Here is a 26,561-nt window from a genome sequence, read left to right on the forward strand (position 1 = left end):
CTCCCAGAGTGTCCGCAACTCATGTCCATTGAGTTGGTGATGCTACCCAACTATCTCATTCTCTGTTGCTGCCTTCTCTTCCTGCCCTCAATCCTTCCCAGCATCAGGACCTTTGCCAATGAGTCGACTCTTCTCATCAGCTGGCCAATGTATCAGAGCTCTTCAGCTTCAGTATCAGTAATTCCAATGAATATTGTGTTGATTTCCTTTAGGATTGACTGGTTTAATCTCCTTGCTGTCCAAGAGACTCTCAAGAGTCTTTCCCAGCAACATAGTTTTAAAGCATAAATTTTTCAGTGCTTAGCCTTCTTTATGGTCCAGCTTTCACATCCATACACGACTGCTGGAAAAACCATAGCTTTGACCATATAAACCTTTGTTGGCAAAGTGATGTCTCTGCTTTTTAATATACTGTCTAGGTTTGTTAAAGCTTTTCATCCAAGGAGCAAGTGTCTTAAGTTCATCGCTGCAGTCACTGTCCACAGTGATACTGAAGCCCAAGAAAATAAAATCTGTCACTGTTTCCACATTTTTCCCATCTATTTGCCATGAAGTGATGGGGCTGGATGGCATGATCTAGTTTTTTGAACATTAAACTTTCAGCCAGCTTTTTCACTCTCCTCTTTCACCCTCATCAAGAGGCTCTTTAGTTCCTCTTTGCTTTCTGCCTTTAAATGGTATCATCTGCAAATGTGTGTGTGTGTGTGCGTGTGTCAGTCACTCAGTCGTATCTGACTCTTTGCAACCCCATGTACTGTAGCCTGCCAGGCTCCTCTGTCCATGGAATTTTCCAGCCAAGAATAATAGAGTGGGTTGCCATTTCCTTCTCCAGGGGATCTTCCCAACCCAGGGATTGAACCCTGGTCTCCCAGGCAGACATTTTACCACTTGAGTCACCAGGGGAACTCTTTCTGATATTTATCCCAGCAATCCTGATTTCAGTTTGTGATTCATCCAGCCTGGCATTTCACACAATGTACTCCGCCTGTAAGTTAAACAAGCAGGGTGAAAATATACAGCCTTGATGTGCTTATTTTCCAATTTTGAACCAGTCTGTTGTTTCACATCCAGTTTATACATACTAAAATTGTTTTTCTTGTGATGAGAAGTTTTAAGATTTACTCTCTTAGCTCTTTCAAATATGTAGGTTTTATTAGCTACAGTCACTGTGCTGTACATTATATCCTTATAACTGGAAGTTTGTACCTTTTGACTGTCTTCACAATATCTCGCACTCCCTAACTCCCCAGCCCTCACTTCTGGCAACCTCCTATCTGTTCTCTGTTTCCAAGAGCTTGCTTTTTTGTATGTATTTGGGTTTGTTTGTAGACACCACATATAATTAAGGTCATACAGTAACGTCTTTTTCCATCTCACTAGCATAATACTCTCACGTCCAGTGGACACGTAGGTTATTTCTATATCTTGGCTATTGTAAACTATGTTGCAATAAACATGGTAGTGCATAAATCTTTTTCACTTAGCATTTTGTGTTCTTCAGATGAATACCCAGAAGTTGAATTTCTGAATAATATGGTAGTTTATTTTCATTTTTGAGAGACCTTCATATATTTTTCATAATGGACACAAACAATTTATATTCCCACTAGCAATGCTCAAGCGTTTACTATTTAACATATCCTTTGCAACACTTCTCATTTCTTGGCCTTTTGATAATAGCCATTCTAAGTGATGTGACATGATATCTCATTAGGTTTTGCCTTGTATTTCTCTGATGAAAGTGAAAGTGAAGTCATTCAGTCGTGTCCGACTCTTTGTGACCCTATGGACTGTAGCCCACCAAGCTCCTCCTCCATCCACGGGATTTTCCAGGCAAGAATACTGGAGTGGGTTGCCATTTTCTTCTTCAGGGGATCTTCCTGACCCCAGGGATCAAACTCAGGTCTCCCACATTGCAGGCAGACTCTTTATCCTCTGAGCCACCAGGGAATCCCTGATGATGGTGATGTTAAACATCTATTCATGCGCCTGTGGCCATCTGCATGTCTTCACTGGAAAAATGTCTACTCAGATCCTCTGCCCATTTATCATTTGTATTGTGTGTTTTGTCAGCAATTGAGTTGCTTTTATATTTTGGATATTAACCCCTTATAAGATACATGATTTGCAATATTTTTAGTGGGTTGTCTTTTTTATTTTATTGGTGGCTTTCTTTACTATGTAGAAGCTCTCTAGTTTGTAGTCCCATTTGCTTATTTTTGCGTTTCTTGCCTTTGTCAAGTCAAAATAATCATCAGAAAGATCAATGTCAGAGAGCTTACTGTCTATATTTTTTCTAAGAATTTTATGCTTTCAGGTCTTACATTCAAGTATTTAAACCATTTTGAGTTATTTTTGTGTATATTGTAAGATAGTGTTCTAGATTTATTCTTTTTCATATGACTGTCCAGTTTTCCCAACACCATTTATTGAAAAGATTGTTGTTTTCCCGTTTTATAGTAGTGGCTGCTTTGTCATAAATTAATTGTCCATATATGTATGGGTTTATTTCTTGACTATCTATTCTCTTCCATTGATCTGTGTCTCTGTTTTTAATGCCAGAACTATACTGTTTTGATGACTACAGCTTAGTAATAGAGCTGTAAATAATGGAGCACGAGACCTCTAATTTTTTCTATCTTAAGGTTGCTTTGACCATCCAGAGTCTTTTTTGATTCTACAGACTTTGGATTGTTTGTTCTATTTCTATGAAAATGTCACTGGAATTTTGATAGGGGTTGCATTGAATCTGCAGATTGCTTTGGGTAGTATGGATATTTTAATACTATAAAGTTCTTCCCATCCATAACCAATGAATAGCTTTCAATTTATTGGTATTTTTTTCAAATTCTTTCATGAATGACTTCTAGTTTTCAGTGCACAGGTCTTTCACCTCCTTGGTTAAAATTATTCTTGGATATTTTTTGGATGCAATTATAAATTAGATTTTTAAAAAATTTTTCTTTCTGAAAGTTCATCATTAGTGTGTAAAAAGCCAAGAGATTTTTGTATATTGATTTGCTATCATTCAACTTCACAGAATTTGCTGAATCTAATAGTTTTTTTGTTGATTCTTAAGAGTTTTCTATATATATATATTATCACGTCATCCACAAATAGTGACAGTTTTACTTTTTCCTTTTCAATTTAGATATCTTTTGTTTTCCTTGTTTAATTGCAGAGGCTAGAACTTTGAATATTATGTTGATTAAAAGTAGTGTAAGTGGGCATCCTTGTCATGATATTGCTGGAAAAGTTTGCAGCTTTACACCATTGAGAATGATATTTAAAGACTTGTCATATATGTCCTTTATTGAGGTTATTCCTTGTATTCCTACTTTGTTGATTGCTTTTATCATAAATGAACGTTGAATTCTGTAGAATCCTTTTTCTGCCTCTACTGAGATGATCATTTGCTTTTGATCTTTCATTTTAACATGGTATATTATCTTGATTGATTTTTTGCATATTGAAGCATTCTCACTTTCCTAGAGTAAATTCCTCTTGATCATGGTGTGGGTTCCTCTTAATGTATTGCTGAATTCAGTTTGCTAACATTTTATTGAGGATTTTTGCCTCTATTTATCAGGGACATTGACTTGTTTTTTTTTTTCCTTGTAGTATCCTTATCTGGTTCTGGTATCAGGGTAATGCTGACCTCATAAAATGAGTTTAAAAATGTTCTTTCCTCTTCTATTTTTGGGGCTGAGTTGGGAAATAATAGCATTAATTCTTATTTAAATGTTTGGTTGAATTTATTGGGTGGTCCTGGGCTTTTGTTTGTGAGAAGTATTTGAGTACTGATTTAATCTCCTTGCTAGTAATCCATCTGTTGAAATTTTCTATTTATTCATGATTTAATCTTGGTAGTTTGTATGTTTCTAGGAATTTATCCATATGTTCAAGGTTGTCCAATTTATTAGTGTATAGCTGTTTATAGGAGTCTCCCCTGTTCCTTTGTATTTTTGTGGTAACATCTTCTCTTCCATTTCTGATACTGAGTCTTCTTTTTTTTCTTGGTCAATCTAGATAATAGCTTGTCCTTTTTATTTATCTGTTTACAGAACCAGCTTTTAGTTTCATTGATATTTTCTGATTTTTTTTAGTTTCTTTTTTTAGGTCTACTCTTATCATTTTTTACTTCTTATACTAATGCAGGGCTTTATTTGTTCTTCTTTTCCTAGTTCCTTATTGTTCTAGGTTGTTCACTTGAGATTTTTTATTTCCGGAGGTAGGGGTTTACCTTTAGAAACTTCCCTCTTAGAACTATTTTGATGCACCATGTAAGTTTTGGTATGGTGTATTTCCATTTTTATTTGTCCAAGGTATTTTTTTAAATTTCTCTTTTGATTTCTTGACCAACTGGTTGTTTAGTGACATGTCATTTGTAATCTCCACTTATTTATGAACTTTTAAAATTTTCCTCTTTTAATGATTTCTAGTTTGGAAAAGATGCCTGATTCCTTGATATAACTTTAATTTTAAATTTTCTAAGCCTTGTTTGGTGGCCTAACATGATCTATCCTAGGAATGTACCATGATTACTTGAGAAGAATGTGTATTCTGTTCCTTTTAGATGGAATGTTCTCTGTTAAGTTGCTTTGGTCTAATTTGTTTAAGGACAAAGTTCCTTGGTATGTTTCTATCTGGATGATCTATCCTTTTATGAGTTGGGGTATTAAAAGTTCCCTACTTATTATATTGCTGTCTACTTCTCCTTTGTTAATATTTGCTTTATGTATTTAAGCACATAAGTATTTACAAATATTATATCATTTTGTTGAATTGACCCCTATATCATTATGTAATGTCTTTTTTGTTTCTTATTTCAATATTTATTTTAACTCTATTTTGTTTGACATAAGTATAGCTACCCCAACCTTCTTTTGGTTTCCATTTGCACAAAATACTCCCTTCATTCCTTCACTTTGTCTTTGTGTGTCTTTACATCTGAATGAGTCTATTGTAGGCATCATAAAGAAGGGTCTTGTTTTCTTACCCATTCAGTCACTCTGTCTTTGGACACTTTACATTCACATTTAAAGTAATCATTGATAGGTAAGAGTGTGTGTTTGTATGTGTGTGAGTGAGTGTGTAAGCATGCAGTCGTGTCTGACACTTTGTTTGCCATATGTTAATTGTTTCATGGTTGTTTTGTAGTCTCTTGTGTTTCTTTCTTCATGCTCTCTTCCTTTGTAGTTCGATGATTTTATTTTGTGTATTTGCTATAGGTTTTTGATCTGTGGTTATTGAGAGTCTTACATATAAAAACTTAAGTGAAAGCATGCTGAACTATACATTTCAGTCCCCTCCCATGATTTATGTTTTTGAAGTCACATTTTACATCTTTAAAACTTGTGTATCTATTCACTAATTATTGCAGTTATGGTTATTTTTTAGCTACTTTTAAAGTGTCTTTTAACTTTTATACTAGCTTTCTAAGGGATTAATTCCCTGACTTTATTATGTATTTAACTTTATTGTGAGATTTACACTTTTATATGTTTTTTGTTAGTAATTAGTATCCTTTCTTTTCATCTTAAGAAGTCTCTAACATTTCTTGTAAAGCTAGTTTACTAGTGATGAACTGCTTTAGCTTTTGTTTATCCTGAAGCTCTCTCTCTCTCCTTCAATTCTGAATGTCAGGTATTCCTGGCAGAGTATTTTTTTTTTTAATAAAATTTATTTGGAGTGTAGTTGCTTTACAATTTGTTGCTGCTTTACAAATTGTTAATTTCTATTGTACAGCAAAGTGAATTGGCTATACATATATCCCCTCTTTGTTGAATATCCTTCATATTTAGGTCACCACAGAGCATTGAGTAGAGTTCTGTGTGCTATACAGTAAATCTCATTAGTTATCTATTTTAAACATAGTATCAATAGTGTATGTATCCTAGTTGGAAGTTTTTTCTTTTAGCACTTTGAATATATTGTGTAACTCCTTTTTGGCCTGCAAAGTTTCTGCTGAAAATCTGCTTATTATCTTATGGGGATTCCCTTGTACATAACAAGATTTCTTCTCTTGCTGCTTTTAGGATTCTCTGTCTTTAAATGTTTACATTTTAATTGTAATATGCCTTGATGTGGATGCCTTTTGTATTCTTTAGCTCTGTGACTTCTATTTAGTACTTTCTTATATTTTGTGGCTCTTTATTGAACTTCTCCCCTGTGCTTATCTATTCTTCTCCCAAGTTTAGTGGACACTTGTATCACCATTATTTTTAACTCTGTATCAATAAATTATTTCCAGTTCATTAGGAAGTTTTTTTTTTTTATATTTTGATATTTTCTTTCATTCTGTGTTGGTTTCTATACACTAAAAACAGCCACCTCTCCCACTCTTGAAGGACTCCTAATCCTCAAGTAGGAGATGAGCCTTGTTCTTTAACCCTACCCTACAAAATATGTGTGTGTGTTAGTCACTTAGTCATGTCCGACTCTTTGCGACCCCCATGGACTCTTTGCGAGCCCACCAGGCTTCTCTGTCCATGGAGTTATCCAGGCAAGAATACTGGCGTGGGTCACCATGATCTTCTCCAGGGGATCTTCCCAACCCAGGGAACAAGCCTGGGCCTCCTGAACTGCAGGCAGATTCATTACTGCCTGAGCTACTAGGGAAGTCGCCCTACATCTTGGTTGTCTCAAAACGTTGAGATTGACCAAGAAGTCTATTTTATTTTAAATGGTTCCCAGTATTTGAGGGTATGCCAAGACCTGCATGTGTCCCAAAGGGGAGGATCTCAGTCAGCACCTAGATTCAGACTGATTGGAAGTCACACTCTCAGGCAGTAACTTTTAAAGAATGTATTAATATATATGTCTGTGTGGGTGGTGTTGTTCAGTTGATCAGTCTTGTCTAGCTTTTCGTGACTCCATGGACTGCAGCATGCCAGGCTTCCCTGTCCTTCACTATCTCCCAGAGTTTCCTCAAACTCATGTCTATTGAGTTGGTGATGCCATTCAACCATCTCATCCTCTGTCACCCCTTCTCTCCTGCCCTCAATCTTCCCCAGCATCAGCATCTTGTCCAGTGACTTGGCTCTTTGCATCAGGTGGCCAAACAATCAGAGCTTTTCAGATTCAGCATCAGTTTTTCCAATGAAAGTGTAGGGTTGATTTCCTTTGGGATTGACTGGCTTGATCTCCCTTCTATCCAAGAAACTCTCAAGCGTCTTCTCTAGCACTACAGTTTGAAAGCATCAGTTCTTCAGTGCTCAGACTTATTTATGGCCCAGCTTTCACATCTGTACATGAATACTGGAAAAAACATAGGTTTGACTATATGGACCTTTGTCAGTAAAGTGATGTCTCTGCTTTTTAATATGGTGTTTAGTTTTGTCATAGTCTTTCTTCCAAGAAACAGGCATATTTTAATTTTATGGCTGCAGTCACCATCCACAGTGATTTTGGAGTCCCAGAAAATAAAGTCTGTCACTGTTTCCACTGATTCTCCACATATTTGCCATGAAGTGATGGGACTAGATGCCATAATCTTAGTTTCTTGAACGTTAAGTTTTAAGTCAGCTTTTTCACTCTCCTCTTTCACCTTCATCAAGAGGTTCTTTAGTTCTTCTTCACATTCTGCAAAGAGGGTAGTATCATCTGTATATCTGAGGTTGTTGATACTTCTCCTGGAAACCTTAATTCCAGCTAGAGTTCCATCCAGTTGGGCATTTCGCATGATGTACTCTGCATATAAGTTAAATAAACAGTGTGACAGTATACAGTCTTGACATACTCCTTCCCCAATATTGAACCAGTCCATTATTCCATGTCTGGTTCTAACTGTTGCTTCTTGACCTGCATACAGGTTTCTCAGGAGGTAGGTAAGATGGTCTGGGACTTCCATTTCTTTAAGGATTTTGCACATTTTGTTGTGATCCACACAGTCAAAGGCTTTACTGTAGTCAATGAAGCAGAAGTAGATGTTTTTCTGGAACTCCCTTGATTTTTCTGTGATCAAAATGATGTTGGCAATTTGATGTCTGGTTCCTCTGCCTTTTCTGAGTCCAGCTTGTACATCTGGAAGTTCTTGGTTGACCTACTACTGAAGCCTAGCTTGAAGGATTTTGAACATTACCTTGCTAGCATGTGAAATGAGTGCCATTTGTGTGGCAGTTTGAAAGTTCTTTGGCATTGCCCTTTTTGGGATTGGAATGAGAACTGACCTTTTCCAGTCCTGTGGCCATTGCTGAGTTTTCCAAATTTGCAGGTATATTGAGTGCAGCACTTTCACAGCATCATCTTTTAAGATTTGAAATAGCTTAGCTGGAATTTCATCACCTCCACTAGCTTTGTTCATAGTAACTCCCTAAGGCCCATTTGACTAAAATCCAGGATGTCTGGTTCTAGGTGAGTGATTATACCATGGTTGTTATCCAGGTCATTAAGTCCTTTTTTGTACAGTTCTTCTATGTGTTCTTGCCACCTCTTCTTAATATCTTCTGCTTCTGTCAGGTCCATACCATTTCTGCCCTTTATTGTGCCCCGCTTTGCATGAAATGTTCCCTTGGTATCTCCAATTTTCTCCAAGAGATCTCTAGTCTTTCCCGTTCTATTATTTTCCTCTATTTCTTTCCATTGTTCACTGAAGAAGGCTTTCTTAGCTCTCCTTACTATTCTTTAGATCTCTGCATTCAGAAGTATATATCTTTCCTTTTTTCCTTTTGCTTCTCTTCTTTTCTCAGCTATTTGTAAGACCTCCTCAGATAACTATTTTGCCTTGTTACATTTCTTTTTCTTGGTGATGGTTTTGGTCACTGCCTCCTATACAATGTTATGAACTTCTGTTCATATTTCTTCAGGCACTCTGTCTACCCAATCTAATCCCTTGAGAATCTATTTGTCACTTCCACTGTATAATCATAAAGGATTTGATTTAGGTCATACCTAAATGGTCTAGTGATTTTCCCTACTTTCTTCAATTTAAGTCTGAATTTTATCATAAGGAGTTCATGATCTGAACCACAATCAGCGCCCAGTTTTGTTGTTGCTGACTGGATCAAACTTCACCATTTTCAGCTGCAAAGAATATGATCAATATGATTTTGGTATGACCATCTGGTGATGTCCATGTGTAGAGTCGTCTCTTGTGTTGTTGCAAGAAGGTATTTGCTATGACCAGTGCATTCTCTTGACAAAACTCTGTTAACCTCTGCCCTGCTTCATTTTGTACTCCAAGGTCAAGGTCTTGTATGTCTTAACAGAACCATTCAACTTCATATACAACCATTCAACTTGTGTGTATATATATATACACACACACACACAATTCTGTGGCACCATAAGTATAAGCTCACTAGCCACCAGAGTTGGCATTCTGTAGGTGTTTACTGGCTGTGAACAGAAAAATCAAGGCACCAGCAAGGGCATAACTTGCTTTCTCGGAGATATTGGTGAGCTGGAATAAGGCAGAGGGAGAGCACAAAGATTGCATCACTGGTCCTTGTTCCCTGAGACTATCTCCTCCAGTTTCCAGATGTAGACCAAAGTAGAAACCTTCCCTTTGAGCTAAAGCACTTGGACAAATAAAAAGGCCTCTCACTGAAAGATGGTCTGTGTTTCAGTCTGCTATGTGTGCAGTGTCCTGGGAGTGTTGCTCAGTCAAGGACTATCTCTCTGATTGTCACAGTCCTTTGGGACCTGGGAATGGCCAACAGACCCATGTGATCAAGAGCAGTCCCCTGTGCAGCACCCACTAAATCTGTGTCACCAGATCTAAAAACTGGGGCTGCAAATGCATGTAAAAGTTTTTCTCCAGGAGATACTTGCACTCTGGAGCATGACAGGAAGACTGTAAAGATGGTACCCATCTTCTGAGGTCTGAGGAGATCCCTTGTGTTACAGCTATGAATATATGCTAATAGGTCTCTTTCCCAGAAAGACTAGGCTTCTCAGACTATTTCCTCTTGCTGTGTCCTGGAGATGGTAGTCATTAATGTTTAAAACTCTTTCTCAGTTGACTAGAGTCCTGTGGGACTCTCATGTGTAATCCCTACTGTCCACAAGAGTCAGAAGATCTAGATGTGTCCTGAGGGTGTCAGCTACAAAAATTGGGTCCCCCTAAGAGAGTACAAGTTCCTTTCTTGGAGTGTCAGCAATATAGACAAAGGCAGAGGGAGAGTGTAATGATGGTGCCTGCCAGCTTGTATCCCCAGAGATTACTGCAATTGGCCCTTAGATGTGTGTTAAATTAGATGCCTGCCCCTCAGGCCAACACTTTAAGATAATCATATCAACCCCTTTCACATAAAGTCTAGGTGCCTCAATTGGCTGCTTCTGCACTGGGCCCTGGGGCAGTGAGTCTGAGCTTGCGAGCCCTTTAAAAGCCATTTCTCAGTTCACTATAGCCTTTTGTGTCTTGGGGACTTGAGCCTCACTGCTTTTCAAAGCTAGATGTTTTGAATGCTCCTCTTTCAGATGCAGTCCTTAACTCTGGGAATGCTGACGTGGAGGTCAAATCAAGCTCTTGACTTTGAGTTTCCTCCCAACTGTGGGTGGCTGTGCTGGGAGTAGGTTTTATAGTGAGATTATGTGTCAACCTCTCCTTCCCACTTTGATATGGATTTTTTCTCATTTACCTGATGTGTAGAGAAGACATTCAGCTAGTTTTTAGGTTTTTTCCCAGAGAAAACTGCTCCACATGTAGCTGTAGATTCAGTGTGTTAATGGGAGGAGATGAGTTCATGATCTTCCTAAGGCATGTCATAAACTGGAATCCTACGAATGAAGAAAATTTCTTTTAATTTCCAGAGTATTTTCAAAATATTTCTCTCGCACATATTTTGCCTATAAGAGAGGCAACTAGTAAAATATTTTTTGTATATAAATCTAGTGATAAACTGAAATATCTTCATTAAAGTCTTTGTAACCTCATAACTAAACTATGGAATATCTATCTAGGTAGATAGGTCTATAGAGGTCATTAGTATGAGGTACATGTCCCCTTATAGTTCTCCATCACTGACTTTTGCACTACAGATGATATCTTGTCTTTATGTTATTTATGTTTGTTAAAAGCCCTGATAGTCACTGAATGATATTTTATTGGCCTATTGTAAATAACATCTTGTCCAAGTGATTCTTACTCTTCTATGAGAAACATGAACACATTTAGGAAACCACTGTGTATCTAAGGACCCAAACATTGCCTGAATATTCTAGATATTACCAATATTATGTCTGAAATTAATATATAGCTTCTATCAATAATCATTTTTGTTTTTTGGCACACTCAATATTCTAATTAGAATTAAACAATAATAAAAGAAGTTATTCATGTAATCAATCTTGAACTTCTCGTTCATTTGTAATTTTAACTAGAATGACTATATAACTTTTTAGGCAAAATGAAATACTTTTAGAGTAAATGGAGAAACTGGTCATAATTATTTGGGGCCAGTAAAAATAAACTGGGAATGTCCCAGGTAAGTACATATGATCACCTTAATTGTAACAGTTAATATAAATAAACTTACAAAAACTTGTTAGCTTAGTAATTTTAAAAGTCTTTGGTTATATTAACTAAACTACAATGAAAATGGAACCCTAAAGACCAATCATTTTCTAGGCACATCTATGATTTAGTTACATATTATTATTATTGTTATTATTATGATGATGATTCTATAGGATGGTCTATGACAATATATCAAGTTCTACTTATAAGCCAATAAAAGTGTTCAAATCATGAGAATACAAGCTCATAGAATCAAAGAGAGTACCATAGAACTTATCTAATGTTTTCAGATAGGAAAACAAAGCTGTAGGAAATCAAAATAAATTGCCCAATGATATATATAGTTTATTAATTGCAGAGCCAGAGATCTATCCCATGTGCCCTAATTCTCAGTTAACAAATCAAATTTTTGATCACACTACGGTTGAACTTTGAACAATTTGGGGGTTAATCCACACACATCTTATAGATGGTCCTCCATATCAATAGTTCCTCTGCATTCATGGATTCAACCAACCACAGACCATGTAGTACTACAGTATTCACTACTGAAAAATATCCAAATATAACTGGACCCATGCAGTTCAAACCTGTGTTGTCCAAGTATTTCAATTACTTTATACCTACTTCTTTTCTTTTTAAATGATATTTAGGATGACTCTGGAGAATAGAGTAGCTTTTAACAGACCAGCAGTCCCATTGAGGGTCACTTGAAAAGTCATCCATACCACTTGCACGCGCACACACACAAATATGTTAAAGACATCAGAGAATATCGAAGCAACTATGACATGAAAGGAAAATATTTACAGAGAGAAAGAGCTTCAGCTATGAGCTTACATGTAGTCATTTTCCTTTGAAAGCATTTATTGATTCTATCAAATGAAGAAAACTTGAGAATCCGGATTTCATGTGAACAGAGAACCACTGATGAGCCACAGAGAAACCAGCAGTCTTATGAGACTGGAGAGATAAAATTGGAAACGTGAGGGCTTAAGAGCACAGTGAGAAGGAAGGGATAAAAAACGGCCTGACACACAGCTAGTTTCCCCTTCAGGTTATTTGCTGAGTTCCAAAGCTGCAAAGAACAGGAGAATATGAAACTAAGCAGAACATCTATAAAAAGCAGAGGAGAATTTTTTGCTGCCTTGCTCTACTACAAAAAGGAGTGTTGAGTATAGAAGGAACCCCCACCATCTGGGAGGAGTGGGTGGGGATCCTAGTGAACATCAGTTCAGTTCAGTCGCTCAGTCGTGTCCACCTCTTTGCGACACCATGGACTGTAGCACACCAGGCCTCCCTGTCCATCACCAACTCCCAGAGTCCACCCAAATTCATGTCCATTGAGTCGGTGATGCCATCCAACTATCTCATCCTCTGTCGTCCCCTTCTCCTCCTGCCCTCAATCTTTCCCAGCATCAGGGCCTCAAATGAGTCAACTCTTCACATGAGGTGGCCAAATATTAGAGTTTCAGCTTCAGCATCAGTCCTTCCAATGAACTCCCAGGACTGACCTCCTTTAGGATGGACTGGGTGGATCTCCTTGTAGTCCAAGGGACTCTCAAGAGTCTTCTCCAACACCACAGTTCAAAAGCATCAATTCTTTGGTGCTCAGCTTTCTTTATAGTCCAACTCTCACATCCATACATGTATACTGGAAAAACCATAGCCTTAAGTAGGCGAACCTTTGTTGGCAAACTAATGGTGAACATACCAGTTCCTAAAATGAAAAACTAAGTAGAACTACACCCTAAAAACAAGAGCTAAGTACTAAGAACTTAACTAAGCTTGCACTCTTGTCTTAGCAAAGTAATTGATTTGCCCAAGATGATAAGCCTATACTCTATCTGCCTAGTAGGGGAGAGGGTAATGTTCTCTAAAAGAGAATAATATCAGCTGAATATTAGTTCCTGTGATATTCATATATACCGTATCTGACATTCAGCCAAAAATAGCCATGCTAAGAGAAAGAACTATACAATTGCCCCCAACAAATTAAACATGTTTTTTTTAAGGCAAAAAAAGGAGGTAATCTAAGTATTTATATTAGCAAAGACTGAAATAAACTAATAATGGTATATTAAGATAGATGGATAAAAACGAATGGAAAAGGGGGAATTTCACTAGAAAGTTAGAACCATGAAATAGAATCAAATGAAAATTTTGGAAATGAAAACTGCAACTGAAAGCTAAATACTCAATAGATAGATCTAATAGAAGATTAAACACAGAAGAAATTGAGATTAGTGACTTGGTACAAAGATATAGAATATATATTGGTTTAGTTCAGTTTGCTTAGTCGTGTCTGACTCTTTGAAACCCCATGAACTGCAGCACTCCAGGCCTCCCTGTCCATTGCCAACTCCTGGAGTTTATTCAAACTCATGTCCATTGCGTTGGTGATGCCATCCAAACATCTCATCCTCTGTAGTCCCCTTCTCCTCCTGCCTTCATTCTTTTCCAGCATCAGGGTCTTTTCAAATGAGTCAGTTCTTTGCATCAGGTGGCCAAAGTATTGGAATTTCAGCTTCAGCATCAGCCCTTCCAATAAGCACTCAGGACTGATCTTTAGGATGGACTGGTTGGATGTCCTTTCAGTCCAAGGGACTCTCAAGAGTCTTCTCTAACACCACAGTTCAAAAGCATCAATTCTTCAGCAGTCAGCTTTCTTTATAGTCCAACTCTCACATGCATACGTGACTACTGGAAAAGCCATAGCTTTGACTGGATGGATCTTTGTTGGCAAAGTAACATCTCCGCTTTTTAATATGCTGTCTAAGTTGGTCATAACTTTTCTTTCAAGGAGCAAGCATCTTTTAATTTCATGGCTGCAGTCACCATCTGCAGTGATTTTGAAGCCCAAGAAAATAAATTCTTTCACTGTTTCCCCATCTATTTGCCATGAAGTGATGGGTCCAGATGCCATGATCTTAGTTTTCTGAATGTTGAGTTTTAAGCCAACTTATTATAATTATATAATTGTAACCAATATAATTATATTGGTTAGAATATAACTAAACTAAAGAACAAAGAAAAACAATAATGTAAAGATTAAAGAACATATGAAACACATAGGACATACTGAAAAATAAAGAACATATTATAATTGGAGCCCAAGTAGGATAAATGAGAAAGAACATATACAATATTTGATGAAACAGTACATGGGACATTTTAAAGTAATTTTCTAATAGCTAGTAACAGCCTGTATGTATGCGAGGAAAAGCAACAGGTCACCTGCAAGTCGTTCAGTTGTGTCTGACTCTTTGCAACACAGTGGACTGACTATACAGTCCTTAGAATTCTCCAGGCCAGAATATTGGAGTGGGTAGCCTTTCCCTTCTCCAGGGGATCTTCCCAACCCAGGGATCAAACCCAGGTCTCCTGCATTGCAGGCAGATTTTTTACCAGCTGAACCACAGGAGAAGATCACCTAGGGGAAGATTAATTCTAACCATCCTAGGGGCTTTCTGGGGTGGTGCTAGTAGTAAAGAATCCACCTGCCAATGCCGGGGATGCAAGACACATGGGTTTGATCACTGGGTTGGGAAGATACCCTGGGGGACAAGATGGCAACCAACTTCATAATTCTGGCCTGGAAAATGCCAGGGACAGAAGAGCCTGGCAGACTACATTACGTGGGGTCACAAAGAGACATGACAGAGTGCACATAAACACACACACACACACACAGACAAAACCATCCTAGAAACCTAAACAACATTTAACTTTGTAAGCCAAAGCCTCTTTCCTGAAGTCTCTTGTTTCTCATGTGAGAACTTTTTCAACAGGCTGCCTCTTCTTAACTGATAGTCTATGGCAACCCATTTTTTACATTACCTATTTCTATACCGACATATGTAAAGGATATATCTAGTGGTAAGATTTTAGAGTCCAAAGTCACTTATGAGAGTTAAAACAAGGTTTCAGAAGGTTCATGTTAAAAAAAAAAAGCAACAAAGACAAATTAGTATTTTCATATTCAAAACTATCTAGTTTGCCAGGAATATACTTTTTTAAATTTAATTTTTATTGGACTATTGTCGTGGTTCAGTCACTAAGTGATATAAGACTCTGCAACTGCATGGACTGCAACACATGAGGCTTCCCACTCTTTCACTATCTCCTGGAATTTGCTCAAACTCAAGTCCCTTGAGTCTGTGATGTCATCCAACCATCTCATCCTCTGTTGCCCTTTTCTTCCTGCCCTCAATCTTTCCCAGCATCAGGGACTTTTCCAATGAGTCACCTCTTCTTATGAGGTGGCCTAAGTATTAGAGCTCCAGCACAAGTCAATGACTATTCAGGGTTGATTTCTTTCAGAATTGAATGGTTTGATCTTGCTGTCTAAGGCACTCTCAAGTCTTCTCCAGCACCACAGTTTGAAAGAATCAATTCTTCAGCACTCAGCCTTCTTTATGGTCCATTTCTCACATCAGTATATGATTATTGGAAAAACCATAGCTTTGACTATACAAATCTTTGTCGGCAAAGTGATGTCTCTGCTTTTTAATACGCTGTCTAGGTTGGTCATAGCTTTTCTCCCAAGGAGCAAGTGTCTTTTAATTTTGTGATTACAGTCACTATCCACAGTGATTTTGGAGCCAAAGGAAATATAATCTGTCACTCTTTCCATTTTTTCCCCATCTATTTGCTATGAAGTGATGAGACCAAATGCCATGATCTTGATTTTTTGAATGTTGAGTTTTAAGCCAGCTTTTTCACTCTCCTCTTTCATATTCATCAAGAGGCTCTTTAATTCCTCTTTGCTTTCTGCCATTAGAATGGTATCATCTGCATATCTGAGGTTGTTGCTATTTCCCTGGCAATCTTGATTCCAGCTCATGACTCATCCAGCCTGGCATTTTCCATGATGTACTCTGCATATAAGTTAAATAAGCAGGGTGAGAATATACAGCCCTGATATACTCCTTTCCCAATTTTGAACCAGTCCCTTGTTCCATGTAAGGTTCTAACTGTAGTTTTTGACCTGCATACAGGGTTCTCAGGATGCAGGTAAGGTGGTCTGGTATTTGATCTCTTGTTCCTCTGCCTTTTCTAACTGCCTTTTCTCTGCAGTTTGTATATCTGGAAGTTCTCAGTTCACATACTAGTTGGAAGGATTTTGAGCATTACCTTGCTAGCATGTGAAATGAGCACAAATATACGGTAGTCTGTACATTTTTTGCATTGCCTTTCTTTGGTATTGGAGTTAAAACTGACTTTTTCCAGTCCTGTGACCACTGCTGAGTTTTCCAACTTTGCTGGCATATTAAGTGCGGCACTTTCACAGCATCATCTTTTAGGATTTGAAATAACTTGGCTGGAATTTCATTTCCCTTACTAGCTTTGTTCTTAGTAATGCTTGCTAAAGCCCACTTGATTTCAAATTCCTGGATGTCTGGTTGCAGGTGAATGACTACAACATTTGATTATCTGGGTCATTAAGACCGTGTTTGTTTGTTTGTTTGTTTTACAGTTCTTCTATGTATTCTTGCCACCTTTTCTCAGTCTCTTCTGCTTCTGTTAGGTCCTTGCCATTTCTGCCCATTATTGCACCTGTCTTTGCATGAAATATTCCCTTGGTATCTCCAATTTTCTTCTTTTTTTTTTTACCTGTTTAAAATTTTTTATTTTTTAATTTTTTTTTCATTTATTTTTATTAGTTGGAGGCTAATTACAATATTGTAGTGGTTTTTGCCATACATTGACATGAATCAGCCATGGATTTACATGTGTTCCCCATCCTGATTGCCCCTCCCACCTCCCTCCCCATCCCATCCCTCTGGGTCTTCCCATTGCAACAGCCCTGAGCACTTGTCTCATGCATCCAACCTGGGCTGGAGATCTGTTTCACACTTGATAATATACATGTTTCAATGCTGTTCTCTCAGATCATCCCACCCTCGCCTTCTCTCACAGAGTCCAAAAGTCTGTTCTATACATCTGTGTCTCTTTTTCTGCCCTGCATATAGGGTTATCGTTACCATCTTTTTAAATTCCATATACATGCGTTAGTATACTGTATTGGTCTTTATCTTTCTGGCTTACTTCATGCTGTGTAATGGGCTCCAGTTTCATCCATCTGATTAGAACTGATTCAAATGTATTCTTTTCAATGGCTGAGTAATATTCCATTGTGTATATGTACCATAGCTTTCTTATCCATTCATCTGCTGATGGGATAGTTCTTGAAGAGATCTTTAGTCTTTCTCATTCTATTGTTTTCCTCCATTTCTGTGTATTGTTCGCTTAAGAAGACTTTAATATCTCTCCTTGCTAGTCTCTGGGACTCTGCAGTCAGTTGGGTATATATTTCCCCTTTTCCTTTGCCTTTCACGTTGCTTCTTTTCTCAGCTATTTATAGGCCCTCCTCAGTCAACTACTTTGCTTTCTTGCATTTCTTTTTTCTTGGGAATTATTTTGGTCATCACATCATATACAGTGTTATGAACCTCTATCATAGTTCTTCAGATACTGCAACACAGTTCTTCAAACACTATCTACCATATCTAATCCTTTTAATCTGTTTGTCACTTCCACTATATAATCATAAGGGATTTGATTTAGGTTAAACCTGAATGGTCTAGTGATTTTCCCTACTTTCTTCAATTTAAGCCTGAATTTTGCAGAGAGGAAGTCATGATCTGAACCACAGTCAACTCCAGTTCATGTTTTTGCTGTTATAGATCTTCTCTGTCTTCAGCTGCAAAGAATATAATCAATCTGATTTTGGTGCTGATCATCTGGTTATGTCCTTGTGTAGAGTCTTCTCTTGTGTTGTTGGCAAAGGGTGTTTTCTTTGACCAGTGCATTCTTTTGGCAAACCCAATTAGCCTTTGGCCTATTTCATTTTGTACTCTGAGGTCAAACTTGGCTATTACTCCAGGTATCTCTTGACTTCCTATTTTTGCATTCCAATATCCTATGTTGAAAAGGACATCTTTTTTTTTGTTATTAGTTCTAGAAGGTATTAGAGGTCTTCATAGAACCATTCAGTTTCAGCTTCAGCATCAGTGGTTGGGGCATAGACTTGGGTTACTCTGATGTTGAATGGTTTGCCTTGAAAACGAACAGAGATCATTCTGTTTTTCTTAACTGAGGGAAAATCGCTTTACAGAATTTTGTTGTTTCTGTCAAATCTCAACATGAATCAACCACAGGTATATATATGTCCTAAGATTGTACCCAAGTGCTGTATTTCAGACTCTTTTGGTGACAATGAGGGCTACTCCATTTCTTCTAAGGGATTCTTGCCCACAGTAGTAGGTACAATGGTCATCTAAATTACATTCACCCTTTCCCATCCATTTTGGCTCATTGATTCAAAAAATGCCAATGTTCCCTCTTGCTATCTCCTCTTCAACCATGTCCAGTTTACCTTGATTCATGAACCTAGCATTCCAGGTTTCTATGCGATATTATTCTTTACAGCACTGGGCTTTACTTTCACACCAGACACATCCACAACTGAGCATCATTTCTGCTTTGGCCCTGCTTCTTCATTCTCTTTGGAGCTATTTCTCTACTCTTTTTGCATTAGTTTCAGGTATACAGAAAAGTCATTCAGTTGTACATATACATATTCCAGTCTTTTCCAGGTTCTTTTCCCATATGGGTTATTACAAAATATTGAGTAGAGTTCATTTTATATTTTATATATAGTAGTGTCTAATTATCAATCCCAATTCATCCCACGCCCCTTCCCTACTCGGTAACCATAAGTTTGTTTTCTACATCTGTGACTCTGTTTCTGCTTTTCAAAAAAAGTTCATCTGTACCATTTTTCTAGATTGTACATATAAGCAATATTATATGATATTTATCTTTTTCTCTATGACTTACTTCATTCTGATAATCTCTAGGCCTATCCATGTTGCTACAAATGGCATGGCATTACTTCTTTCTGTTTTATGGATGAGTAATATTCCACCATATTTTATATATATATGTGTATATATGTATATACACACACATATATGTATACACACACACATATATGTGTATATATATATATACACACACACCACATATTCTTTACCCATTCCTCTGTCAATGGACATTTGGGTTGCTTCCATATCTTGCCTATTGTAAATAGAGCTGCAGTGTACATTGGGCTGCATGTATCTTTTCAAATTATGCTTTGTCTGCATATATGCCCAGGAGTGTGATTGCCAGATCATATGGTAGCTCTGTTTTTAGTTTAAGGAGCGCCCATATTGCTCTCAATAGTGGTTGTGTCCATTTATTTTCTCACCAATGGTATAGGAGTGTTCTCTTTTCTCCACACCCTCTCCAGCATTTTTTTTTTTCCATAGATTTTTGATGTTGGCTATTCTGACCAGTGTGAGGTGATACCTCATTGTAGTTTTGATTTGTATTTCTCTAATAATAAGTGATGTTGAACATCTTTGTGTGTGCTTTTGGCCATCTGTACGTCTTCTTCGGAGAAATGTCCATTTAGATTTTCTTCCCATTTTTTAATTTATTTTTTTCTGTTGAGCTGCATGAGCTGTTTGCATATTTTGGAGATTAATCCCTTGTCAACTGCATCATTTGCACATATTTTCTCCCAATTTCTGGGATGTCTTTTCGTTTTGCTTATGATTTTTTTGGCTGTGCAAAAGGTTTTAGTTTAATTAGGTACTATTTGTGCATTTTTGTTTTTATTTTCATTGTTCTAGGAGGTAGATGCAAAAAGATATTGTTATAATTTATGTCAAAGAGTGATGTGCATATGTTTTCTCCTAGGAGTTTTTATAGTATCCAGTGTTGCATGTAGATCTTTCATCCATTTTGAGTTTATTTTTGTGTGTGATGTTAGAGAATGTTCTATTTCATTCTTTTACATGTAGCTCTCCAGGTTTCCCAGAACAGTGTATTGAAAAGACCTCTTTTGTTGTAGATTAATTGACCACAGGTGTGTGGGATTCTTTCCAGGCTTTCCATCCTGTTCCATTCATGTACATGTCAATTTCTGTGCCAGTTTCACACTGTTTGGATTACCGTAGCTTTGTAGTGTAGTTTGAAGTCAGGAAGTCTGATTTCTTCAGACCTTTGTCCTTTCTTCAGATTACATTGGCTATTCAAGGTCTTTCTTGTTTCCATACAAATTTTAAAAATTTTTTGTTTCATTTCTGTGAAAAATGCCATTGACAGTTTGATAAAGATTGCATTGACTCTGTAGATTGCTTTGAGGAGTACAGTCATTTTGATAATATTGATTCTTCCTATATATTGGCCTGTAATTTTCTTTTTTTGTGATATCTTTGATTTTTGATATCAGGGTAATGGTGGCCTCATAGAATGAGTATGGAAGTGTTCATTCCTCTGCAATTCTTTGAAATAGTTTCAGAAGGATATCTCTTTTCTAAATGTTTCAGAAGGATATCTGAAAAGGAAATAGTTTCAGAAAGATATCTCTTTTCTAAATGTTTGGTAGAATTTACCTGTGAAGCCATCTGGCCTGCACTTTTGTCTGACAGATGTTAAAATCATAGTTTCAATTTCAGTACTTGTGATGGTCTATTAATATTTTGTAATTCTTCCTGGTTCAGGTTGGAAGTTTGTACCTTTCTCAGATTCTGTCCTTTTTTTCTAGATCATTCATTTTATTGACATAAAATTGTTGGTCATAATCTCTTATGATCCTTTGTATTACTGTGGTGTCAGTAGTAACTTCTCCTTTTTTCATTTCTAATTTTACTGATTTGACACACTCTTTTTTTCCTAATGAGTCTAATTAAAGGTTTATCAATTTTGTTCATCTTTTCAAAGAACCAGCTTTTAGTTTCACTGATCTTTTATATTGTTTTTTTCATATCCATTTCATTTATTTCTGCTTTGATCTTTTTGGTATCTTTCCTTCTAAATTTGGGTGCTATTTGTACTTCTCTCTCTAGTTTCTTTAAGTGTAAGGTTAGATTGGTTAGGTTCTTTGAGATTTTTCTTGTTTCCTGAGGTAAGATGGTTTTGCTACAAACTTCCCTCTTAGAATTAGTTTTTGCTGCATCCCATCGGTTTTGAATTTTCATGCTTTTGTTTTCATTTGTCTGTAGGAATTCTTTGATTTCTTTAGTGATCCATTGGTTGCTTCAGTTCAGTTCCATTCAGTCACTCAGTCGTGTTTGACTCTTTGTGACCCCATGGACTGCAGCATGCCAGGCTTCCCTGTCCCTCACTATCTCCTGGAGCTTGCTCAAACTCATGTCCATTGAGTCTGTGATGCCATCCAACCACCTCATCCTCTGCCATTCCCTTCTCCTCCTGCTTTCAATCTTTCCCAGCATCAGGGTCTTTTCAAATGAGTCAGTTCTTCACATCAGGTGGCCAAAGTATTGGAGCTTCAGCTTCAGTGTGAGTCCTTTCAATGAATATTAAGGACTGATTTCCTTTAGAATTGACTGGTTTCATCTCCTTTCAGTCCAAGGACTCTCAAGAGTCTTCTCCAATTGGTTGCTTGGTAGTGTATTATTTCACCTCTATGTGTTTGTGATTTTTATAGTTTTTTTGTAGGTGATTCCTAATCTCATAGAGTTGTTTGGTTCTTGATTTGACTTCAATTTTCTTAAATCTACCTAGGCTTACTTTATGGCCCAGCATGTGATCAATCTTGGAGAACATGCAACATGTACATTTGAGGAAAATGTCTATTCTATGCTTTTGGATGGTATGCTCTATAAATACCAAGTTCATCTTGCCTAATTTGTCATTTAAGGCCTATGTTTCCCTTTGATTTTGTCTGGATCGTCTGTCCATTGGTGAAAGTGGGGTGTTAAAGTCCATTACTATTATTGTGTTACTGTTGATTGCTCCTTCTATGGCTGTTAGTATTTACATTATACATATTGAGGTGCTCCTATGTTGGGTCCATATATATATATATATATATATATATATATGTTTGCTATAGTTTCTTCTTAGATTGATCCCTTGATCATTGTATAGTGTCCTTTGTCTCTTGTAACAGTCTTTAAATTATATTTTGTTTGATATGAGTATTGTTACTCTAGCTTACTCTAGCTTTCTTTTGATTTCCATTTTCATAGAATAGCATTTTCTATCTTCTTACTTTCAGTTAGTATGTGTCCCTAGATCTGAAATGGGTCTCTTGTACACAGCATATGTAGAGAGTATGTTTTTCTATCCATTCAGCCTGTCTATGTCTTTTGGTTTGAGCATTTAATCTGTTTACATTTATGGTGTCACCAATAAATATGTTCTTATTGCCATTTTTGTTCATTGTTTTGGATTTATAGGTCTTTTTTCTTCCCTTCTTATTTTGTTCTCTTGTGATTTGATTACTATCTTTAGTGTTGCATTTGGGTTGCTTTCTTTTGTGTATGTGTGTGTATCTATTGTAGATTTTTGGTTTGTGATTAACAGGAGGTTTTGATAGCAGTGTGTATGTATACACACACACACACACACACACACACACACACATATATATATATACAAGATTGTTTAAATTTGCTGGTGTCTTAATTTCAAATGCATTTCCAGGATCCTGTGTTTGTACTCCCCGCTCCCGTCTATGGGGTCACACAGAGTCGGGCACGACTGAAGTGACTTAGCAGCAGCAGCAGCACGATTGCTGATTTTGATATCACATTTGTGTATGGATGTTACCTTTACTCTATGTTTGCCTTTATGAGTGAGCTTTCACATTTGTAATTTTCTTGTTTTTAGTTGTGGCTTTTTCTCTTCTGTCTAGAGAAGTTCCTTTAGTATTGTTGTAAGCTGGTTTTGTTGTGCTGAATTCACTTAGGTTTTGCTTGTCTGTAAAGCTTTTGATTTCTCCATCAGATCTGAATAAGAGTCTTGCTGGGTAGCTGATAACTCAGCTGATAACCTTATGGAGATTCCCTTATTTGTTGCTTTTCTCTTGTTGCTTTTAATATTTTCTCTTTGTCTTTAATTCTTATCAGTTTGATTAATCTGTGTCTCACCATGTTCCTCCTTGAATTTATCCTGTATAGGACATTTTATGCTTCCTGGACTTGAGTATTTCCTTTCCCATGTTATGGAATTTTTCGCCTGTTACCTCTTCAAACATTTTCTCAGGCCTATCTCTCTCTGTCTTCTCCTTCCAACACCACTGTAATATGAATGTTGGTATGTTTAATTTTGTCCCGGATGTTTCTTAGACTGTCCTTATTCCTTTCCATTATTTTTTCATTTTATTTCATAGCAGTGATTTCTAACAATCTGTCTTCCAGCTCACGTATTCATTTTTCTGTCTTATTTATTCTATCGAGTCCTTCTAGTTTATTTTTGTTATTGTATTTGTCATCTTGTTTACCCTTTAAATCTTCCAGTTCTTTGGTAAACATTTCATGTGTTTTCTCAATCTGCCTCAATTCTTTCTTGAGATCTTGGATTATCTTTATTATCATTACTCTGAATTCTTTTTCAGTAAGATTGCCTATCTCCACATCACTTAGTTGATATTCTGAACTTTTATCTTGTTCCTCTTTCTATAACATATTTCCCTGCCTTCTCATTTTGTTTCACTTTGTCTGACTTTCTGTGTTTGTGGCCTCCATTCCTCAGGCTGTAAGATTGTTGTTCCTGTTACTTCTAGTGTATGCCCCATAGTGGATGAAGTTGTTTAGTTCAGTCACTCAGTCATGTCCCAACTCTTTGAGACCCCACGAACCACAGCATGCCAAGCCTCCCTGTCCATCATCAACTCCCAGAGTCCACCCAAATTCATGTCCACTGAGTCGGTGATGCCATCCAACTATCTCATCCTCTGTCGTCCCCTTCTCTGCCTGCCCTCAATCTTTCCCAGCATCAGGGTCTTTTCAAATTAGTCAGCTTTTTGCATCAGGTGGCCAAAGTACTGCAGTTTCAGCTTCAACATCAGTCCTTCCAATGAACACCCAGGACTGACCTCCTTTAGGATGGACTGGTTGGATCTCCTTGCAGTCCAAGGGACTCTCAAGAGTCTTCTCCAACACCACAGTTCAAAAGCATCAATTCTTTGGTGCTCAATTTTCTTTATAGTCCAACTCTCACATCCATACATGACTACTGGAAAAACCATAGCCTTGACTAGACAGACCTTTGTGGACAAAGTAATGTCTCTGCTTTTTAATATGCTGTCTAGGTTGGTCATAATTTTCCTTCCAAGGAGTAAGCGTCTTTTAATTTCATGGCTGCAATCACCATCCGCAGTGATTTTGGAGCCCCCAAAAATAAAGTCAGCCACTGTTTCCACTGTTTCCCCATCTATTTGCCATGAAGTGATGGGACTGGATGCCATAGCTTTGACTAGACAAACCTTTGCTGGCAAAGTAATGTCTCTGCTTTTTAATATGCCATCTAGGTTGGTCATAGCTTTTCTTTCAAGGAGCATGTGTCTTTTAATTTCATGGCTGCAGTCACCATCTGCAGTGATTTTGGAGCTCAAAAAAGTAGTCTCTCACCATTTCCATTGTTTCCCTATCTATTTGCCATGAAGTGATGGGACCGGATACCATGATCTCAGTTTTCTGAATGTTGAGCTTTAAGCTAACTTTTTCACTCTCCTCTTTTACTTTTATCAAGAGTTTCTTTAGTTCTTCTTCACTTTCTGCCATAAGGGTGGTATCCTCTGCATATCTGAGGTTATTGGTATTTCTCCCGGCAATCTTGATTCCAGCTTGTGCTTCCTCCAGCCCAGTGTTTCTCATGATGTATTCTGCATATAAGTTAAATAAGCAGAGTGACAATATACAGCCTTGATATACTCCTTCTCCTATTTGGAACCAGTCTATTGTTCTATGTCCAGTTCTAACTGTTGGTTCCTGACCTGTATATACAGGTTTCTCAAGAGGCTGGTCAGGTAGTCTGGTATTCCCATCTCTTTCAGAATTTTCCACAGTTATTGTGATCCACAGAGTCAAGACTTTTGCATAGTCAATAAAGCAGAAATAGATGTTTTTCTGGAACTCTCTTGCTTTTTCGATGATCCAGTGGATGTTGGCAATTTGATTTCTGGTTCCTCTGCCTTTTCTAAAACCAGCCTGAACATCTGGAAGTTCACAGTTCACTAATTGCTGAAGCCTGGCTTGGGGAATTTTGAGCATTACTTTACTAGCGTGTGAGATGAGTGCAATTGTGCGGTAATTTGAGCATTCTTTGGGATTGCCTTTCTTCGGGATTGGAATGAAAACTGACCTTTTCCAGTCCTGTGGCCACTGCTGAGTTTTCCCAATTTGCTGACATATTGAGTGCAGCACTTTCACAGCATCATCTTTTAGGATTTGAAATAGCTCAACTGGATGAAGTTGACTTAGGGGCTTATGCAGGCTTCCTGGTGAGAGAGACTGGTACCTGTCCACTGGTGGGAAGACCTGGATCTTGTCCCTCTTGTTGGCAATGGCATGTCAAGGAGTGTGCTTAGAGCTAGCTGTGGGGTCAGGAGGACTTGGGGCAGCCTCTCTGCTAATGGGTGGGGCTGTATTTCCACCCTGTTGGTTGTTTTGCCTGAGGCATCTCAGCACTGGAGCCTGCAGGCTGTTAGGTGGGGCTAGGTCTCAGTGCCAAAATGGTGGCCTCCAGAAGAACTCACACTGATGAATGTTCACTGGGTCCTCTGTCAGCAGTGTCCTTGCCCCCATGGTGAGCCATGGCTGGCCTCTGCCTCCCCCAGAGGCTCTCTAAGATCCACAGGTGGTCTAGCTCATGATCCTAGAGTCAGTGCTTTGCTCTGGGTTCCAGCGCACATACCACCTGTGTGAGCCCTCTAGGAATGGGGTCTCTTTCCCACGTGCTGTGCTTAGTCACTCAGTTGTGTCTGACTCTTTGTGACTCCATGGCCTGTAGGCCGCCAGGCTCCTCTGTCCATTGGGATTCTCCAGGCAAGAATACTGGAGTGGGTTGCCATGCCCTCCTCCAGGGAATCTTCCCAACCCAGGAATCAAGCCCAGGTCTCCCTCATTGCAGGAGGATTCTTTATTGTCCGAGCCACTAGGGAAGCCCATCCTTACCTGACTTTAGTACAAGTCTGGTCTCCAGTTTCATGTTACAAAGCCTATCACCTAAGGACATTTTACATTTGAGGGAAGACACACCCTTGGATGCAGTTCTTAGATGAGATCCCCATAATTCT

The 26,561-nt window shown here is 37.9% G+C and overlaps 2 long non-coding RNA genes across 2 annotated transcripts in view; one reads left to right on the forward strand and one right to left on the reverse strand.

Annotated features, from left to right (window-relative positions):
- Nucleotides 1–925: 925 nt before the first annotated feature.
- Nucleotides 926–26,561, reverse strand: part of LOC122443352 — a 97,412-nt gene continuing 71,776 nt past the window's right edge. Inside the window, exons 2-3 of the long non-coding RNA XR_006269987.1 lie at nucleotides 10,584–10,722; nucleotides 926–985 (exon numbers count right to left, since the gene is read on the reverse strand). This is a non-coding gene — a long non-coding RNA (uncharacterized LOC122443352). The remainder of the gene's footprint in view (nucleotides 986–10,583; nucleotides 10,723–26,561) is intronic.
- LOC122443353 lies at nucleotides 7,518–25,117 on the forward strand. Its single transcript, XR_006269988.1, has 2 exons — nucleotides 7,518–7,561; nucleotides 25,018–25,117. It is a non-coding gene; the product is annotated as an uncharacterized LOC122443353 (long non-coding RNA).

The sequence above is a fragment of the Cervus canadensis genome, chromosome 6, assembly GCF_019320065.1.
Source record: "Cervus canadensis isolate Bull #8, Minnesota chromosome 6, ASM1932006v1, whole genome shotgun sequence".
In the NCBI taxonomy this organism is placed as follows: Eukaryota; Metazoa; Chordata; class Mammalia; order Artiodactyla; family Cervidae; genus Cervus; species Cervus canadensis.